Raw genomic sequence first — 21,544 nt, forward strand, 5'->3', positions numbered from 1 at the left:
GTTCACAAATATTTTCTAAGATTACGATTTCCTGGTCTACTTCTGTAAGTTCTTGTGAATTCACGAAAGCCACTTATTCAAAGACCTATAACATGGATGCACTTTTGTGACTTTCTTTAAGAATTGGGTCCCTAATTAGGTCTGGCATTAACAAAGAAATTTTGTTTCTATTAAACTTCTATTTCTCTCTCTATTGGCTGGCTTTACTGTGAGTGATCACATTCCGCTCTTCCATGAGGAGCATATTGACACACAAAGTAGTTTTGTTCAGTGCCAGGAACTACTGTTGCAGTCAGTGGTGTAACAAAACTGGAGGGGTCCCCTGCAAAGAACATGGAGGCCCCACCTCCAGACTCACTCAGGGCAGGTGCTGTGCTGAGGGGGGCCCCTGGAGCCTTTGTTATGCCACTGGTGCCCATGTGTTGTTTTTGAGACCAAAACCTTTTTCTCTTTTTGCCAGTATTTTTTACAATGGCGAGGGCCTGGCAGCTCTCACAACAATAAAGTGTTACAAAAGCCATGTCAAAACAAGACTCGCATTGACAAAACCAAAAGACTCATAAAAAATATTGGATCGGTAGGCTTTGCTAGTGCTAGTTTATGTTCATGCTTCCCATAATCTTGAAAATGGTGACACTAATTTTCCATTAGCATACTAGCATGCATCAACACATTTTACTAAATGACTCTTCAAAGAAATAGCACCTAAAATTTAATAATAGTGTAACTTTTTTTTTTTCTACTTGCATTTTTTTCTGAACATTTTATTATGAAAGCCAAGATTCATCGCTCTTGCTTACAAGCTTCTGCAAACATTTGCATCCAATCGGGGAGCATTTTGGGAGCATTATACTTAGCCTCGTATTGTTAAACTTTTCAAACGTGTATACACTTTTTTTTCTTCATTTTTTTTTTTCATGGAACCACTGTCAGTCGTGCAGTGTGACTTTAAAATGTATATTTTCAGAGCTCACCCTAATAATGAAGGCTTTTCATTAATGAACCATAAATAAAAGTTCGAACAGCATTAACATGAACACGCACATTACCTCAAATGCAGGCAGTTCCCTTCTCTGTAAACTGGCAGCCAAAGGCTTTGTGCTGCAGGGAGGTTGGCCTACTTGTCCCAAGGACAAATTAACCCCTTGGGTGCCGACGCCCACATTACCTCCCTGGTGCGTGTCACGACCAGTGGCTGACACCAGGGAGGGGTGCCCTCGCTGCGACATGTGGTGGAGTGTGTGCGAGGGCAAACGAGGCAGATCGTAGGAGTCTTGTGGGCAGGTGGAAGATCAGTCGATGGTTGATGTAGAATGGTCCTTGCTTGTGTAGAACCTTGTATGTGTGTGTGAGGATCTTGAACTGACACCTGCTCTCGATGGGGAGTCATTGGAGGTTTCTGAGGTGGAAGGTGATGTGGGTCATTTGGGGGGGGGGGTCCAGGATGAGTCTGTTGCAGAGTTCTGTATGGTATGGAGCTTCTTAAGGTGCTGGGTGGAAATTGCGGTGTAGAGGGCGTTGCCATAGTTGAGGCAGCTGGTGACGAGGGCCTGCGTGACGGTCTTTTTGGTGTTGATTTGGACCCATCTGAAGATTTTGCTGAGCATGATAAGTCTGTGGAAGCAGCAGGAGGAGGAGGTGAGTGAGTTGACTTGTCATTTCATGGTAAGTTGGCTGTCAAGGATGATGATCAGATTGGGTGCATGGTCTGTCTGTATGGGTGTTGGCCCTAGCCCTCCGCTGGCCACCAGCTGTGGTCCCATAATGAGGTGTTCTTCCTGAGGATTAGTACTTCTGTTTTGTCAGAGTTGAGTTTGAGGCAGTTGTCTCTCATCTAATTGGCTACGTTGGTCATGGTGTTCCAGGAGTTGGTTTAGACTTTGGCGTGGTCGTTGGTCAGTGAAAGGATAAGTGGAGTGTCGTCTATGTAGGGGATTATGTTGTGTCAATGGGAGCTGACGACATCCGCGAGTGGGGTGGTCATGAAGATGTTGAACAAGGTGGGGCTAAGGGATAATCCTAGGGGTTTGCCGCATATGATGTTCCTGGGTAAGGAGGGCAGTTGGATGCTCTGTATGTGTCCTGTGAGAAAAGATGGGATCCACTTGAGAGCGTTTTGCTGTATGCTGATGTTGTAGAGTCTGTTGATGAGGGTGTGGTGGGAGAGGATGTTGAACAGAGCATAGTGGTTGAGGAGGATCTTGGCCACAGTTTCTCTGCGGTCGAGGAGTGGTCTGATTTCATCAATCAGTGCAGTCTCAGTACTGTGGTTGGCCCAGAATCTGGATTGAGAAGTGTTGAGTAGGTGTGTTCGTTGCAGGCATTCAGTGAGCTGTTGGTTGATGGCCTTCTCGAGTATTTTGGCTGGGTAGAGGAGCAGGTAGATCGGCCAGTAATTTTTGAAGTCACTGTGGTCGGCTGAAGTTTTTTTTTAGGCAGGGTCTGACCTGTGCATGTTTCTACCAGTCCGGGAAAGTTACTGTGGAAATGGAGTTATTGCGGAGGCTGGCGAGTTTCGTGCTGATAGGGTTGGTTCAGAGGTTAAAGAGATGGTGGGGCAGTGGTTGGTGGGTGCTCGTAGTGGATGAATAACATGATGGCCGTGGTCGTTTGCGTGGTGAGCAGAGACCAGGTGGTGATCGAATGGCTGGTTGGTTGAGGTTGTCGAGGCTGAGGGTGATGGGTTGGGGGTTGAAGTTGTTGTAGATGGTGGCAGTCTTGCTGTGGAAGTAGTCGGAGAGGTGTCACGTAGTTCTTGTGAGGGGTGGATGTTATTCTCTGTGACTGTCAGGTTGGATAATTTTTTGACTAGTTGAAAGAGTTCTTTTCAGTGGTTGGATGCAGAGTCGATGCGAGCGGTGATGGCTGATCTCTTGGCTTCCTTGATGCGCCAGTGGTAGTTGTCGAGGGCTACTTTGTAGGCCGCTCTGTTGGAGGGGTCATTGATGACGTGCCGATGCTTCTTGAGTTGGTAGCAGTTGTGCTTGGTAGATCTGAGCTCTGGGGTGTACCAGGTGACTTTTTTTTGTTGACTTTTGCTGGTGATAGGAGGGCGACTGTCGGCACACTTGGAGATCCAGGTGGAGAAGTTCCGGACGGTCTTGTCAAAGCTCGCTGAAGTTTCGAGTTGAATGGTGCAGTGGACATGTGTCCATTGAGTCCCTGTTATCTTGCCCCAGTTTCATTAGGTGCTGCTGTGGTGCCTGCTGATGGTGTGCTGGGTGTCCGAGATGGTGCATTGAACAATGGTGTGGTTAGTCCAGGTGAGTTCTGTGACGTGGGTGAATTTGATTCTGTCACTGGAGGTTAAGATAGCGTCAAGTGTGTGTCCAGCTTTGTGCATGGGCTTGGTGACCAGATGAATGAGGCCAAGATTGTTCAGGTTTTCTAGGAGAGTGGTAGAGTTGGCGTTGTTTGGGTCGTCGATGTGGAAACTGAGGTTGCAGAGAAGGATGTAGTGGTAGGAGTCGATAAGATTGGGTATAGCATTGCAGAAAGCTGGCTGGAGCCCCAGGGAGGTCTGTAATTGAGTGTGTCTCTTATTGTGGTCTTCGTGTCGGCCTGTAGTCGAAAGATGAGGTGGCCCATGAGAAGCAATAAAATGAGATTTGTATCCTTTTAACTACTTACCTGGTGTACAAATGTCAATAATTTAGTCATGGTAAAGACAAGGTGAAAATTGTTTGGTTTTCTCAACTTTTAGTATGTATAGACATGTGATGGAAGGTAAAAGTCTCCCTCAGACCGTTTTATTTTCCCGTTTGCCTTCATCCTCCTACACACAACACAACACGCACATGGTTTCTCCCATTATTATTGTTGGAAATTACCCTTTTCTGCAAAGTTATCCCCAGACTTATTGCCTTCCTCCTCTTCTTTTTCTGACCCCATTTTTGCTGGCTTCACCACTGCTAATCAATGCTAAAGTGCACGTGCCCTCCCTGCTAAAATGTTCTACGATGTGCTTCTCCATGATCAGCATATTTGATTTACTAGTACGTACCTAGTAAAGTGCACTATGTGTGCCCAGGGCCTGCAAGTCAAATGCTACTAGTGGTCCTTCAGCACTCATTGTGCCACCCACTACAGTAGCCTTTCAAACATGCCTCAGGGCTGCCATTGAAGAGCCTGTGTGAGCAGTTTAAACTGCCATTTCTACCTAGTAAGTGTATCCGCTTGTGAGGCCCAAACCTTTCTTGTTAGGTCGAGTGAGCAAGCACATGCAACCTGTTGTCATCCATTCTGTGGGCTTTCACCACACCCATCTCATGCCTATCACATTTATTCGCTCCTTTAAAAAATCCCTTGATGTCATTGCTGCATGCTTTATGGTTTTCCCACTTTGAGGCTGCTTTGTTACACCTTGCAGACAAACACGGTTACATGGTTATTGCACGATTGGCAATATGCTTTACTGTGAGCAAACTACTTTTCTTTTGTCTCTTCTCTTTGCGCTCCATGGCGCTTTCAAGTTTTAACCAGCGCGAACTCGAACAGCAGTATTGGAGCGATTTGCATGACTACCAGTTACTTCACATTGTTTCTTGTGTTTCTTCTTCGCACTCCTTGGCAGCCATAGCGCTTAATACTCCTTTCCTATCAGTTAACTTGACTTTTTATGACTATGTAGCCCACATTACATTTGTTTGTTACATAATGGACAATTATATACTTTCTCCCACTGTGATTTCTTTTTTTTTTTTTTTTTACTGGCAATCCCTTTAGCTCTCTCTCGCAGTGCTTAATTTGTAAATAATCATGTGCAGGTGCCTAAAGCTTTCCTTTGCAACGTGTAGCTGTTGCAGTTCAATGTGAATTCTGAGGCAGCTTTAGTCTAAAGCCATCTCTGGCATTTTTAATATATGTACAGCCACTTTTAACCCTTTTGGCTTGCAGTGATTAATTCGTAAACAATCATGTGCCAGTACCACAACTATCCTTTGCAATGTGCGGCTGCTGCAGCTCAATGTGAAAACGAAGGCAGCATCATTCTAAAGCCATCTTGGGCATTTTAAATATATGTACAGCCACTTTTAACCCCTTTAGCTCACTCAGTGCTTAATTTGTAAATAATCACGTGCAAGTGCCTAAAGCTTTCCTTTCAAACACACAGCTGTTGCAGTTCAATGTGAATACTGAGGTAACATTATTCTAAAGCCATCTCAGGCATGTTTAATATATATACATCCACTTTGAACCCCTTTAACTCATTTTTGCAGTGTTTAATTTGTAAAAAGTGCCTAAAGATCTCCTTTGCAACACACAGCTGTTGCAGTTCTATGTGAATACTGAGGCACCATTATTCTAAAGCCATCTTAGGTATTTTTAATACATGCACAGCAATTTTAACCCCTTTTGCTCGCAGTGATTAATTTGTAATTACAGTGTAATGCCAAAAGTTTTTATTTCTGAAAAAGGTTTTTATTGGGTTTATATGATAATTGTTTGTTTTATTAATCTCTACTTATTGCAATTATGACCATGTTTCAGGCCATCCTAACATCCTTCTTACACTGACAGTTTGAATACTCTTGATATGTTTGGGGGACCCTTCTAGTTTTTCTCTTGCTTACTCCTCCATTGATGTCTTGCGTCTTTATTTGTGGGGGGAATTTTGTTAGCCAGCCAGCAACTTTGATGTTGGAGTACTGAAAGTAGTATTCTATTGGAATAAGCATGGCAGATCTAATCTAGGATGCTAAATTGCAGCGTTTTCATTTTTTGCTGGAGATTGAGGAAGAAGGTAAATGGAAGTGCTTTAGTTATATGCAGGGCCACTGGAATTATGTGGAAGGAAAAAACAAATTGAGGAAGGGTTCGCCAATTTATGTGGCAAGAAAAGTCCAATTATGAATTTACAACACCACTAGCTCTAACTCAAGAAAATGCGAGACCTATTGCATTGCAAATGCTTGTTATTCACTGTAAGGCACCCTTAAGGTAGGCCCTGGTTAGCCCCAAGAGTTGGGTGCAGTGTATTTAAAAAGTTGGACATGTACTTTTAAGTTTAACATCTCCAGATAGTGGAAAAACTCATACATTTGTTTTTCACTATTGCAAGGACTATCTCTCCCAAACGCTAGTAGGAGGATTGCTTTAAAATATAGTGAATTGGGAAAAGATGGAAAAATTGAGTTTTGTGTCTCTAGACTTACAATTTAATAACACATCTTTTGGTAAAGGTGTTGTTTAAGTTGCAGGTCTGAAAATGCCACTTATAGAAAGTTGGCATTTTCATACTTTAACAGTTCTATTCCTTAGCCTGCTTCCAATCTGCGTCTGGGCTGTGTAAGGTTAGGTGACAGCTACCTTTGTGCATTCCATCCAGACAGCCATAAATACAGGACACTCCACTGCCCCTTCGTTCCAACTGCATACTGATGGGTCTTCCTGTACAAGATGGGTGGAGGGGCTCTCACTCACACTTCAAAGGGATGTGGCCAGACCCCACACCAGGGTCTGATAATACCCCCTACAGACCTCCTGGCAGGCAGGCCTGGGCTGAAAGGGAACTCGAGCACTTCAAAACCACTCTTTGAAGTCTCCCCCACTTCAAAGACACATTTGGGTACAAGTACTGGGCCTCTGACATGAGATACTCAAAACACTTCTGGACTGTGGACATTCTGCGAGGAAGAAAGACTGCAGGGCTGTCAGGAGGGACTGCCACTTTGCTGTGTACTCTGCTGTGTTAGCCTGCTGCTTCTTTCCTGAGAGAAAGGGAAGAGAGAGAGAGGACTGGATCTAACTCCATACATCCTGCAATCTAAAGTTTCTCCAAGGGCCTGACTGAGTTTGCCTTCTGTTTCTGAAGTCTCGGGATATCAAAGACTTCAACTGCATCTTACTACCAGCACCTGTGCTCCTCTGCTGTGAGTCCTTCTCTGCCAAGTGGTGCCAAATCCAGTCCTGGGCCCTTGGAGGTGAGTGTGGTGCTGCAACACAAGAATTGATGCACCAACACTGGTGCGTCATTTGGAGCTGACACATCTTGCTGCAGAAACGCTACTTTGCCGCTGCCTCACTGAAGCCACAGTCACCACTCGCTGACTGCACGACGCAATGCCCCCGACTTACAGCACAACCCCTACTTGGCTGAAGCAGCACTGACACATCAGAATTAGTACTCATCGCTTCTGGACATGGATGCATTAATGATGCTCGATTGGGAAATGATGCATCGCTTGCTAGCGCAACACATCCCATCCTCTGGATCAAAGCATCATCACCAAGCATCGACGCCAGAAAGGTACTGTCAGTTAGTTTGTGTGACTCCTGTATCCGGCCCGTGCTCCATTCCGGTAGGACTGCACTTTTGGATTTGCCTTGGTCCAGCGTGACCAGATAGTTCCAGTTGGAGCTATTTTATTCTAAGCACTGGATTTTGATCTAACCTTTAAACATTAATTACTAGATTTGTGTATGTTGGATTTTTGTAAATTTGGTATTGTTTTCCCTAGTTAAATATTGGCTATTTTTCTAAACTGGTGTGTAGTAGTTTTGTGGCATTTTCACAGTGTAACTGTGTGTGTGTGTGTGTGTGTGTGTGTGTGTGTGCGCACAAATACTTCACACATTGCCCCATTAGTTTAGCCTGACTGCTCTGTCCCAAGCTACCAGAAGGTGAGCATAGGTATATCTTTAGTGTGCATCTTACTTGCCCTGACTAGGATTGTGGTCCCTACTGGGACACAGTGCAAACCTCTGCCACCGAAGACCCAATTTCTAACTATTATTATTCCCCTCTCTCCCACAAACATCAGAGCTTTTTCACTGCTCTTCTAAAAGATTATGTATTGAAACACAGTAGGTTAAATTGAGGTAAACTTCTCATGTCATGCTGTTGGCTCTTTGGTGTATCATTTCACCTTGAAGGACATGCTTCCATTTAAATGCAAGTGGTGCACTGTTTTCGGCATGTGATCGGGACTATCTAATGGCTGCAGAAGCCATCTTTAAAAGACAGCTTCCCTATTCTACATAATTAAGAAGTTTATACTTTAAGTATATTTTAAACATGAGTTCTGTAAATACCTATATCAACCTCCTCAGCAGCTGGATCTTTTCCCCTCCCAATGCTGAGCCCTTTTTTTTTTTTTTTTTTTAACTCTGTGGTGTAGCTGATCTTGGGGCTCCATAACTTTATTTCAACATAAGGGATCCACACCAATTTTGTGTCCTCTTTTCCAGCATCCTAGGGATTTTAAAAGTGAACAGGGTTTGTGGATTTTCCAGGATGTGACGTAGGAATTAGGCAAAATATAGCTAAATTTTGAGTTCTTTTTGAAAAATAGGAAAAAGTGGCCTGAAAAAGTTTTTTTTTTTTTTTTTTTTTTAATGGTGTCAACGAAGAGTGTGCTATTCTAAAGACACCACCTTCCCAGCTTTAAGGAACATGCAGAGCTTAATAAAAAAAATACCACAGTTCTGGCACTTTTTAAAGAGGTAGCCCATTTTTCATTTTTTTTTTTTGTGCTCTCAGCCTACATCCAGTTTGTGGTAGAAACCAGTGTGTAACGCGATCCAGCAAAGCTATATATTTCTGATAAGTGGACACAATTCCGAATCCAGCAAGGAGTCATATGTGTAGATCCCTCAAGGTTTTCCCAAAGAAACTAAGTGTTGGAATAAAGAAATATTGAAAACGAGTAGTAAAAAAACAGCCATTTGTGGCAACGTTTTCATCTGTAACTTTTTGTTACGATGGCCAATTTACAAAAGCATTATACCACTACGTACGCTAGACTCTTTTGGTTGTGGGGATATTTAGGATTTTGTGGAATCCGAGGTACCCACAGCCAACAACTGAGCTGTACCATTAATTGCGTACTGAGTATAGACCAATTCATATGGTGAAATATGTACAATGAAAAGTAGGTTTCAAGGTAACCCATGTGTTTCTCAAATGGGCACATGTTAATGGGATTTAGGAAAGTGGTTATTTGAACATCTGAGTTTTTGGGTACCCATAAGGGCATATGACTTAGAGGTTATTTTTCAAAATGTCTTCTTTCTAACACACTGGCTTACATTTTTTAAGGCTCAAATGCAGTGAAATCCCGTTGGTAAAAATAGATATCCTACTGTTTGATGCTCCCACATGTCTTCTGATTTAAAAAAAAATGGTACCTCACTTGTGCAGGGAGATGTATTGCCTACGACAGGAAAGTGTCCAAAAAGCAACATGGGTAGATCACATTTTTCCACTTTAAACTGACAGGTTTTATGTAAAGTGAGTAGCTGTGGATTTTGGGCCCTATCTTAGTTTGTTACTAGAGGAAACCTAGCAAACTTATATACTTTTGCAAACTAGACACTTAGGGGAAGCCAGCATAGGGTGACTTGTGTGGCTCTCACCAGGTTGTTACCCAGAAACCCTTGCAAACATCAAACTTTGACTTTGAAAAAAACACATTTGTTTGATGGAAGGTTTTGGAATCTGTGGGGATCCACAAACCAAGGTCAGGGGGATCCCTTGCGGGGGGACTCCTATTGACCTCTGGTTGATTCCCTTCCTGTCACTGGAACTAGGCCCAACCACACAAGTGGTGCAGTGTTTTTATTGACTCAAGTGGGGCAGTGATGGGTGGTAGGAAGTTGGTGGATTGCTGCAGATTCTGGAAGTTTCCATCACAGAAATGTGAGGAAGATGCGTGATTTCAGGCAAAGTTTGAGGTTTGCCCAGCATTGTGGGTAAGAAAACCTCATGGGAGTCACACAAGGTACACCACCCTGGAATCCCCTTGTTGTTTACATTTCCAAAATATCAGTGGCTGGTAGGTTTCCATGGGTGGTGGCCGGACATGGCCTCAAATCCCGCAGCGATCCCCATTACTGATGTCTCCAGGTAGTACTTTAGGGCCTTTTGTGTCAAGGTCTCTTGGCCCACCCACACAAGTGAGGTAACATTGTTATTGGGAGGCTTGAGGGAATGCTGTGTGGTAGGAAATGCATGGCTCCCCACAGATTCCGGAAGTTTTCCTCACAGAAATGTGAGTGAAATGTGTATTTTAGTCAACGTTTGAGGTTTGCAGGGCATTGTGGGTAGGAAAATGGTGTGGGATCTACACAAGTCCAAAACTTGCAGCCATTTACCATTGCAAGTGGCATGGTACTGGGAGTTAGCTAAACATCACCTGGCCCATATGTAAAAACAACACTCAAATAAATCAAATCTCCTCTTGCTTGCCATTGGGATGGGATGCTTTAGCCCACAATGGAGCAGAAAGAATGTTGAGGTTATAGGGGTGAGGGTGGGGCCTGATGTTAGGCTGTGAAAGACCCACCCCATTATTTTATCAAAAATACACATTGCTGCCATACAATGGTCTTTCTCCCCCACCCCCATCCCCGGGGCACATCTGGGGTAATTACCCTATCTGCCCCTGAGGAAGGCAAAGAGACTGTTGCCCCATTTACTTGTGGTGGGGGCACAGCCATGCCCATGCTGGGCAGCCCCCACCCCAAGTAAATGGGGAAAATCTTTCCCACAGAAGGGTAGATGGGGGGGGGGGGTAATTACCCCTGATCTGCTCACCAGAAGAGCATAAAGCCAAGTAGACACAAGGGTGGAGGTGGGGGCCCCCACCACTGTTTTTAAAAGAAAAAACATTTCCTGGTCTCTAGTGGGCTTTTTGCCACCCGGGGAGGGGGGAGGAGGGTGTTGGCAAATCTGTCCCACCAGGTGGGCAGAAGAGACTGTTGCCTCCTTTAGTTGGGGTCAAGGCATGACTATAGTGGGCAGCCCACATTTTGTAAAGGAGAAGTGAAGAGGGTGATTTTCAGTAGTGAAAATGAAAAACTAACTGTGTTGTAAAAAAGTACTGCAAAGATAAAGGTAAGCCTGTGAAAATTAATGTGATATTTCTTGAGACTCTGACCCTCCTTCTGGAAGTTTTCCATAGGCCTGGTCTACGGATGGGATTGGTTGTATACTTTGTTACCCTGGTAGTACAGTTGTACTGAAATGGCAGTGCTATAGCTGCAGACAAAATAGTGACTGTGTGGCATTTCTTATCCGTTATCATATTCCTTTTCAATGCACAAAGATTGCAATGCATAATTGTAACGTGGGACAGCATTTCTCAATTAGTTATCTTGTGTGTATTTATAGAGCGCATAACTCGCCCAGAAACATATCCTGGCACAAGCTGTGTTGGTTGAACCAGAGTCAGGGCTAAATGAAAAGCCATGTCTTCATATTCTTGTGGAATTCAAGAACTGAGGAGGAGGCTGTGATGTGCAGAGTCAGGTTTTTCCAGACTATAGGACTGAGGTTGGATAAGGCACAACCAGTCAATCTTGTTCTGTGTATGGGGGCGGGGTTAGGGCAGACCTGTTAGTAGGCTTCTTGAAGAGCAGAGGTGTCGAGTAGGTTTCAGTCAATCAGCAATTACATTGTAAGAGAGCAACAGGTGCCAACAAATCGTCCTGGTGCCTTTGTGAATATTTATGTGGTTGTTGAGGTATGTGGTGCCAATGTTGTGTAATACGGCTTTGTATGTGGGCATGAGGTGTTTGAAGAATGTTTGTTTGTGGATTGGGAGCCAGTGGAGTTGTTTGTGCCAGGTGATGTGAAGTTGAGAGTGAGCCTGGCTGCTAAGATTTCTGTGGTCTGGAGTCTTCTGGTTAGTTCAGCATTGATTCCAACATAGAGCGCATTGCTATAGTCCAGCTTGCTGGTAATTAGGGCTTAGATTACTGTTCTGCAGGTGTTGGTGGAGAGCTGTTTGAAGATCTTCTTGAGCATCTTGTCCAGTCATGGTGAGTTGGTTGTCCTTTTCTATTCCAAGGTTTTTCGTGTGGGGTTCTGGGAGGGGTGTGGGTCCAAGTTAAGCAGGCCACTTGGTGAAGTCCCAGAGCGAGGTTTCTTTGCCAAAGATTACTTCTTGCGTCTTGACTATGTTGAGCTTGAGGCAGTTTGTTTTCATCCATCTGCTGACTTCAGTCATGCAGGCGAAGAAATTGGTCCAGGTGCTTGGCATCTTGTCAGAGAGTATAAGCTGAGTGTTGTCAGCATAGGAGATAATGTTGATTCTGTGGGCAGAGATGATGCTGACGGTTGGGGTTGTATAGGCGTTGGACAGATTGGGACTGAGTGAGGATCTTTGTGGAGCTCCACATATGAGGTTGATGGTGTCGAAGGTGAATGGGCCAGGCTTGAACGACTGAGTGTGGTCTGTCAGGATTGAGCAAATTCAGCAAAGTGCAGGGCCTTGGATGCTGGCTTGTGCAGTCTTTGGATAAGGATGGGCTGGGAGATGGTTCCCGAAGCTGCGGACGTTTCCCCAGGAGGCTGGACGGATTGGGGAGGGCGCTTTTGTTACTGCGGGCCCGTTTTGTAGCAGTGTAGCATTTTTAAAAGCACTGCAGAGCTTTTTCTATATATACAACAGTTTTCAGACAGCAATAAAAGTGGCAAGATAATTTTGATGATTAATGTACCTGCTGGAGAGAGATTGGAGTTTTATCATCTAGTGGCAGTTTTGACTCATCTAAGGTAGCACAGAGTGTTAGTATGCTTGCTGCAAAGAACGTGTACTCTGCAGATCACAGAAGAGTATTATATGTGCAGTGCTCGGGCAGATACTGCTTTTGTCACAGAGAAAAGTCCTATGCAGTTCATAAACTACACTCCTAATCAAGCCCAGTGAGCTGTGAACTACCATGAAAGAGCTGCATGCAAACTGCATGGTACAGGTTAGAAAGTTGTTTTTTTTTTCCCCTCACTCTTTGATTATTCTAATTTTGCCCAAAAGAGTTTTGTTTGGGTGAAAATAAATCATTGTTAGTAAAAGTCAACCCTAACCATGTGTTACTTTCTGATTCCTGAGTGTATGCTTACCTTGACCAAGTACTCTTAAAAAAATGCCTACTGCTATCGATGACATGTGAATCCTATACCTTTTATAGTCCCCTTTGTCTTATGTAACATTTTTTATAGATTGATTTACACATGATTCATTGTCTCTGTATAGCTGTGTGATGTAAAGTGCTCCAAGACACTACGCTGGTAAAAGAGGTGCCATAAAACAAATGAAATACATGTTAGAGAGGGGCTATGGAGAGATGAGAGGCACTGTTAAAGGGTGATGGTGAGGAAACCTTTAAAGAATCACAAAAAAAAAAGAGTGCTGAATCCTGGTGCACTATAAGGTTATCATTTACTGTGATTTAAAAACAAATACTATTGAATATAGAATAAAAAATGTGTTGCAGAATGCACGGTTTATGCCATTTTCCCCACATTTTCTTGGGGGGGTGGGGGGGGCAGGGTGGGAGAACCCTAAACCCAACTGAAGTGTTGCGGTTCAGTTGCTGTGCACCCTATGGGGCTGGTCTATTAAAATTTGCCAGGGCTGCTTTGGATTCCAGTCCGGCCCTGGTTGCAGAATAATATAGTAGGATGAGAGCTGTGGTGGCATCTTTGTCCATGATCATTCAGGTGCCATTCGGAGTGGCATAGAGTGGACTGTTTAAAGTGCTCTAGAGTATAGTGGCATAGAGTACAGCGGCACACAATGCAGTGGCATAGATTAGAGTGCAGTGGCGCATAGTCGAGCGGCATAGAGTGCAGTGGTGCAGAATATAGTGCTGTTACATGGAGTGGTGCAGAGTGTCATAGATTGCAGTGCCGTACAGTGTAGGAAGTAGTGCAGTGTAGAGCGGCCTAGAGTTCAGTGGAAGAGTACGGAGTACTGCAGAGTCGAGTGTCAAAGTGCAGTGGTGTAGAATGAAACACACTTCGTCTCCACTACTGCTCTCTATGCCAGAGTAGAGTGTCAGAGAGCAGTGGCGTAAGAGAGCATTGGCATAGAGTGCAGTGGTTAAGAGTGGAGTAGCATAGAGTGGAGTGGTGCAGAGTAGAGTATAGTGCTGTAGAGTTCTGTGACATGGAGTGGTGTAGCGTATGGTGATGGAGAGTGGATTAGGCAGAGTAGTGTGTCAGAGCAGTGGTGTAGAGTGTAGTGGTTACGAGTAGAGTGGCTACGAGTAGAGTGGCGTAGAATGCAGTAGAGTAGATTGTTTCTGAGTGTAGTGATGTGACGTAGAGTGTAATGCTTCATTTGTGTTTCTTATTCTGATATAGTCTGCAAATACTTACAAGGTTCATCTAAATGTTGTTGTGTGTTCGAAAAAAACTCTTTCCTCCCCCCAGTATCTAGTAAGGTTGTCACATAAATCCTCTCACTTTGAAGTTAGAGAAAGCAGCATAAACAAGGGCCTTTGGAAGACCGCGACTGACATTTATCTTGGTCTTTGAATGCACAGCTAATGTTGCAAGATAAAGGCCTGTTTACAGGAAGGGAGTCTGTGGAAGAATACAGTAAACACGGTTTAGGCAACATGAGGGGTGAACTGAATCTGGAGAGCCTAAAGCAATTAAAGCCAGCAAATGGAAAGCCAGAAATTGTGAGTTACAAACCAGAAAGCCAGTAGTAATCAACTGGAGGAATGCATTCCTAGGTCAACTTTCTGAAAGACCCCAAGATGTCTTTAGCAAACCAGACAGCTGTGCTGTCTGCTAGACTGTGACCTAAAATGCCCTGGGGGACTGTGTGAGGAGTGTACCGTAAATACTCCTAGTGCCCTCCCACATCTAACACTAAAATGCAGTTTGGGGCAGCCACTTTACCCCCAGTAAAACTGAAGCCAAATGTCTGGTACCTTGACTGCTTTTTACCCCAGTTTATTCTAGTTTCTAGTTAATCTGTTGACAAGCTGTACATTTATAGAAACGTTTTGCCAGGAGCTTTGAAGATGCTTAGGTCAGTGAGTTAATAACCCAATAACTGCCACTGACAGCTCATGGAACAAACTAGCTGTGAAGGCACTCTGTTTCTGTGCTGGGCTACAGGCCAGGGGTCTGCTTTCGGGGCTGGATGTTCTGCAGTGTTCTAGTCCCAAAAATGCCCATTGTCTTTTCAGCTACAACTTGTGCCCACATCCAGCTGAGTGACCTGCTTGCTCAACTGACTTAACAGTATCCTTTTACTGGTAGGTTATTCTTCCATGCAGTAAAAAGTTACAGCACAAATGCATTTGTGCAGAAAGTTTAATCTGTAGGTGACTGGAGTGAATGCCTACTCTGTTTACCATTGGAGCAACCTCTGAAGTGCCGGAGAGGGAAGAACTTGCTTCTGCCTACCACCGCATCAGGTTACTAAGAGGCAAGCCCTCTGGTCAGTCATAGGTCGGTAGCTCAATCACATCCTGGTATGTTCAGTACCCTGGTATGTTCAGTACCAGTATTGCATACCCTGGTACCCATTTTGGGCCAGCCCCCTGTATGCAGGGATGTGCAAAGATTTGGAGATGGACGAGAGAGGAGAGTTGGGATATACAGAAATGGAGCTTTCTGTACCGAGTCAGTGTAGTTTCTGGTATGAAAATGGTTTGGCACATACCTGTGCTAAGAAAATTCTCTCACAATGGTGCTGTATGTACCAGGGCAACTTGGATTCTGGCACAATTGTCACTGTCAGGATGTGGTACAAACCTGGGCATTATGGGTTCTTGCACTGAAACAATACATTACATACCCATATTGCTATTGTACATACATATTTGGGCAGCTTGGATCACAGAATGGGAAGTGATGCTTTGCAAACTAAGATAATGTGGTTTCTACCATATCAGTTGTGTTTAACAGAATGGGGTAGAATTGATCCTACCATCGTAATAAGAGCATCTCATACTGTGGCTATGTGGAAACTGGTCACATGGCCCTACCTGTATTTTGATGGATCAGTCCTGTGTATGAGGCCTTAGCCTTAGACCCTAGAGTCATCGGCACCAGCCCTTTCACCCTTAACAACAAGCACTGCCGCCGTAACAGCAGGCAGCTCCCCCACCGCCAGAATAAGAACATTAGGTTTTAACTAGAACTGATCACTGGTAGGCGGGCATTTTGAGTGGCTCTGCGTACATGGCAGCATACTACGAGCACAGCAAGCATTTTGTTGGATTTTATGCTGCCTCCGGACCAGTAACTGGTATTATGTACAGACATGGATTTTAAAATCAGTGTTATTGATGGGCCAGTATGATTTTGAGTTTGCATTGCTTCAGTAGGACACACGGCATCATATAGGCACTGCTTTTGCCGTGGAACAAATGTTTGCTTCGTGAACATCCTGTTTTTTAGGTTGAGCATAGCAACGCTAAAGTGCTCCTTTCCCGACGTTTTGGTATGTCTCTGGCTTTTAACCTCGCCCACCTCACTCCCATCACTACAACTCATTCGTGGGCTTGCCCTTCAAAAATCCTTTGACATTGGTAAATGGTTTACCTTTGTCCCTCCTTGGGGAGGTTTTGTTACCACCTTAGCCATCGCCCCTGTAACATGGCTAATGCACTTTTGCCGATAAGTTTGACTGCGAGCAAACTTCTTTTTCCTTTTGTGTGTCTCTTCACACTGATTCTCATGGTGGCCGTGGGGCTGTGAATCGGCTTGCTTATGTTTAACTGTTTTACTTTTAATTTTCAATTTATGTGACAAGAAAAGTTGGATTAGGCGTTTACAGCGCTAATCGCTCTAACTCGAGCAAATGCGAGACCCATTGCATTGCAAAGGCTAGTTCTTTTATTTTATTTTATTTTTTTATATCAAGCTCATGCGTTATTTGTAGACACATATACAATTCTGTATTTCAGACAGGGTTGTTTAATAATTTTATAAAGTCTACTTCTGAAGGGACTAGATGCTTCCTCCTGTGTTTTGTTTAAAAAAAAAAAACCCTGTTCTGTTTGATGCTATGCAGTGAGATTACGAATTATGGCAATGTTCTATTATAGGAGGGATATTATAATAGCCTCAGTCAGCATGTTGGAACAGGGTTTGGATTCTAGCAAGACACTTATAGTGCACCTCTCTGATTATACCAGGCTCTGAACATACCAGGGCTCTCTTTCTCTCAATTTTTTGGAATAATCAAAGTCTCTGTTTTTATTTGGGCTCAGTTTAAGCTGACGTTCACTTCATGGTAGAACTTTGAGTATGCCAGCACGTTCATTATGTTGGAGTTCTCATTTACTTCAGAGGTTAAGATATGTAATTTATTTATTTCTTAATTTAGGTTCTAAGGGATCCGCTTGTGAATTGCCCTTGTAAATGTATGTGTAAACATTCAGATTCGACCCCGCCCTAGTGCTTAGGTTGCCAGCAAAGGATTGCAAGAGCTTGCTCTGACCGTCTCCCCTTGACCAGATGGTGTAATTCTTGGGCATATCACTTGAACGTGCTGTGCCACCGCTCTCTTGTTTGCCATATTTGTGAGCACATAGTAAGTGCTATATCAATAACCGGCCAGATACATTTTACTTCTTCATAAGCTATTTAAAGTCCTGTCACCTGAAAAAGATGTATTTTCACTCATAAAAGGATTTCTTTACATGAAGATGGTGATTTGAGCAAATTTAGTCATCTGTGCTGCAAGTAGGTGGGTATGTGGTAAGGGGTTTTACATCCCCACAAACATATATGCTTAAGGGTATTCAACTCCCCTCCAATTCAGTGCCATCCTGGAAAAGGTTAAAAATGTAATTCTGAAAAAGGCAGGAGTAACATTTTTCACATAGTGTGGAGAGAGTTTCTCCATGTGAGAAAATATTTTTCTCTTGAAAAACATATAATGTTGAATTTGTTCTTGCTTGGTGGATTTTCGCATGATCAGATACAGGCTTGTATGTTTACTCATGTAAAATAGAATTCACAAATATTTGCTGTTACTAGGCTGCCATACCTTCCTCTGTAAACTCTTGATTTCCTGAAAGTTGTAAGTCTACACAAATGCTAGGTCCTAGACCTGTGGGTGCGCCTTTGTTACTTTCTTTAAGCGTAGGCATCAAATGTTTTTACACTGTCCATATTGGTTTCAAATTGATTTGACTTTTTAAATATTGGAATGCATCACACACGATTAATTAAATGATGCTCTAGAGTAATGATATTTAAAGTTCTTTTTTCAAAAATTGTAGTATAGTAAAACTGTAAACTCGGTCTGTTCTTCTCCCCCCCCCCCCCAGCTTAAAATATTTGGGGACATTTTATTTTCTAAGCAAACAAATTGTGCAAATGGTCAAAAAATTGTCTGCAAGCTTAGTATATTTTTTCCCCAAGGGGCAAGTATAGGTACATGATTTGCTATTAATAAAATCACCAGTCTTGCTTCCATTCTGCATGTATTTGCATATAATGAAGGAACATTCTGAGGGCTTTATAAATAGCCACAAATTGGGAGCGCCGGCATTAAAACACCTTCTTAGCCTTGAATTTCCTTAGACTGCTCACCCTAACAGTAAAGGCTTTGCACCAATACATTACGTATAGAATTTTTAACATCTTGTACATATTAAAGCTTATTTTGCTAGGGAGCAGACAACTCTTTCTCGCAAACCTACTTGCAGCCAAAGGATGTGTGTGCTGCCAGCCAGTTGAGACAACTTGTTCTGTAGACACAATAAATATGCAACATTGTTGCCCTTGAACCTAAACAAAGTGTCCTGGGTAGGAATTTCACGTCCTGTGTGTGTTGCAGATCTTAAATAACTGCCTTTTAATCAGCCAGTGTGACATATTTCATTAGTTTCCGCTTGAGGATTGTTTGATATTCTAAGGGTTTCCATGCTTTTCCTTGGGGTCCTGGAGCAGTCAGTGGTCAATGACCAGGATTCATTGGTGTACTGATGTGACTGATGTCTTCGGGACCCTGTAAAAATGCCTTTTAAATGAAATAGCCATAGGCTTTGATATAGTCACTTGACTCTCTCAGGATATGGGGGAGCGAGTGGTCAATTACTTCAAGAAGTGGACAGTATTAGACACAGATTCTGTGTGAGACTGTAAATACAATTCAAATATGTTAATATACAATCATTCATTTAATCTATAAATACTATATTTCATTAACCACAGATACGTTACCAAATCTTTTTAAAGCTGTCTTCCAGTAATGGCTATTTCTCTTTTAATATTAGGTCGTGTAGCAGATGCAGGATCTGTGGTAGTTCAGTAGTGTTGAAAGAAATCTGGACTCTTACTTTTTAGAGGGGATCACTGACGGTGTACAGCTAGTGATACTGGAATGTGAGATTTACGGTACTTTGACGCATTTGTTTTGTACCCATACTGTGCTCAAGCAAGAGAGAATTAATTGGCAGTATAGAGGATAAGTGCTAGCCCCAGAAAAACAACCACAAAATGTCTTAAATGCGTAGGGTGATGTACAGGTCAGCTGGAGTTGGATGCAGTCTTGGGAATATGTTATACTCACTACAGTCCAGGGTCCAGTAATCGCTGAACTGGCCTCAGGTTGGAAATAATAAAAGACAGTGCTCTACTCCCAATATATACTCTAAAGGGTGCCTTTGAAGCTCATCCGCTTTTGAGAATATTTCTGGTGGCATGGTGTCCACAACAGGTCAATTTGAATCCACTAGCCACAGATCAGTTTACAGTGATTTCTGATCATGGTGCCAGCCAAATCTCTTTGGAGATACATAAACTTGAGTAATGGTTTAATGGTTCTTGAATCAAGACCTCCTGCAGACAGTGCAACCAGACTCCATTCCAGCAGTGTGAAGACTGCATGTCTCAGGGGTTAAAGACGAAAGACGGGTGATAAGGGGTTATCCTTCAAATGTGTATGTTCTGTGGGCTGGGGTGACCTTATGCCACAGTGGTCTCTTTGACAATCAATCCTTCTAGCTACCCTCGCCTGTTTATTCGAGTCAGTTGGGCTTTGTGCCGTTCGTCCTTTGAATCGGGCATTCCCTCTCATAAGTATAGTCTAGCTCCCTGATAGGCTGGCAAGCCTTCCTCCTTCTCCCATGTGAATGCAGCAAGGGGACTTTACAGGCTTTCCCAGCCATAAGCCCAGTGTATAGGGAAAGTAGTAGCCCAGTAGTGTTTCTACACCTGGTCCTACAGTCTTTTGCCCTGCACAGATGTATGTAGGCCTCCTCTGTGATTTGTTGGCAACAGTGAACTAAGCACTGACTAATGGGTCAAGTGCTTCCACTCGGGTGGTTAAGGTGACCTTCCCGAACCATATAGCGATATGAAGCCTTTAAAGCTTATGGACTCCTGCAACCCGTAGTGAGGTTAGTTGTTAGGCACATACTCACAATTAGCTTGTTTATTCTAGTTTAGGTCTGAGGCCTGTAACCCTTCACTGAGTCACTTGGCATTTTATTCCTTTTATTTTTTTAGCAAGGCATCATGTTAGTAGTGATGTTTTATTATTCTTATCAATTGTCCTTCTTTGCAGGACTTATTTATTCATTGCTTTGCTTGATATTTCATTATTTGCTTTCATCAAGCTGCGTATGATAGGTTCCCGGGTGTTGCTGGCTCAGAGAGTCCAGTGTCTTCCTTACACAGAAAGAGATGTGTTGTGACTTCAGGGCAGTTCCTAGAATAACACAATGTGTGTTTTTTTTTTTTTAAATAAAACGTCAGGCTGTCTTTGTATCCTTAGAAGGGACATTCAGTCAGATCGCCATCTTATTCTGCTTGTATCCTTTGCAGTTTCAGCAGAAACTTGGTGCTCCCTTTTCTGTCGTGGGGGAGGATTTCCAGCAGACTAACAGACCTCTTCTTTACCTTCAGCACAGATATGGCGTTCGTCCTACAATCCCGGAACTAGATGGACGGTTTAGGGCTATCATTGCTACTTGCCATCATGCAGGAATCTTAGTAGTGTGTGAAGGAATATTCGTAATACTATTGTGACCAATATGGTTGGACTGTTTCTGTGTTTCACTTTCTTGGTCACTGTTATAATAGTGTCTGGTTTCATCATCCTCATAATCGCACTTCATGCCTTTTTAGGGTTGAGCCTGCGTCGCATGCGCTTGCACATGCGTTTCGCTAGCAAGACTTTTTAGGAATTAAAAAGGGCTCGGAGCCCCGTCCACGTCACGTCAGTGTCTTTCATTGGTTCGTGGGCTTGCTTATTAGAATCTGCTTGATTTCATTAATGGAAGGCACCCATACGTCATGCCTTTTCCGGTGGTTAGCCCTCCTCGAGTGCATCGACCAAGTACAGAAAACATACGAGGCTCTCTGTTTTCCATCTGGTTCGTGGACTACTTTTTCTCTATTTTCGCAACGCAATCTCGCTTTGCAGAAGTCGAGCGCTTTGCATAATATCGACCCTGTTACACAGTTAATTGCACTTTTTCCGGTTACATACACGGTTTATGTGCAAGAAAAGTCCGGTTAGGAGTTTACAACGCTAATAGCTCTAAAACGAGCAAACGCGAGACCCATTGCATTGCAAATGCTTGTTTTACATAGAATGCAGTTGTTTTAATAAATCCTATTGAACCAAGATTTGCTTCTGCTTGTCATTATTACATGTATGAGACTTGTGTACTTGAGAGAATGGGGCACAATCTGTTTCCACCATGACTTCCCCGAGGAGTCTGAGTGTCATGCAGTGGACCGCCACAGATCACTTTCATCTACAGTGTTTGTGAAGTGCTACTAGCTAGCCGAAAGGGTTGGGCCGACAGGTGCCACATGGTTTGGTATCGGACT

At 43.4% G+C, this 21,544-nt stretch overlaps 1 protein-coding gene across 1 annotated transcript in view; it reads left to right on the plus strand.

Annotated features, from left to right (window-relative positions):
- PAPSS1 (3'-phosphoadenosine 5'-phosphosulfate synthase 1) overlaps window positions 1–21,544 on the plus strand; it is a 340,888-nt gene that overhangs the window by 11,923 nt on the left and 307,421 nt on the right. The gene's annotated exons all lie outside the window — the stretch shown is intronic.

Source organism: Pleurodeles waltl, chromosome 1_2 (genome assembly GCF_031143425.1).
Source record: "Pleurodeles waltl isolate 20211129_DDA chromosome 1_2, aPleWal1.hap1.20221129, whole genome shotgun sequence".
In the NCBI taxonomy this organism is placed as follows: Eukaryota; Metazoa; Chordata; class Amphibia; order Caudata; family Salamandridae; genus Pleurodeles; species Pleurodeles waltl.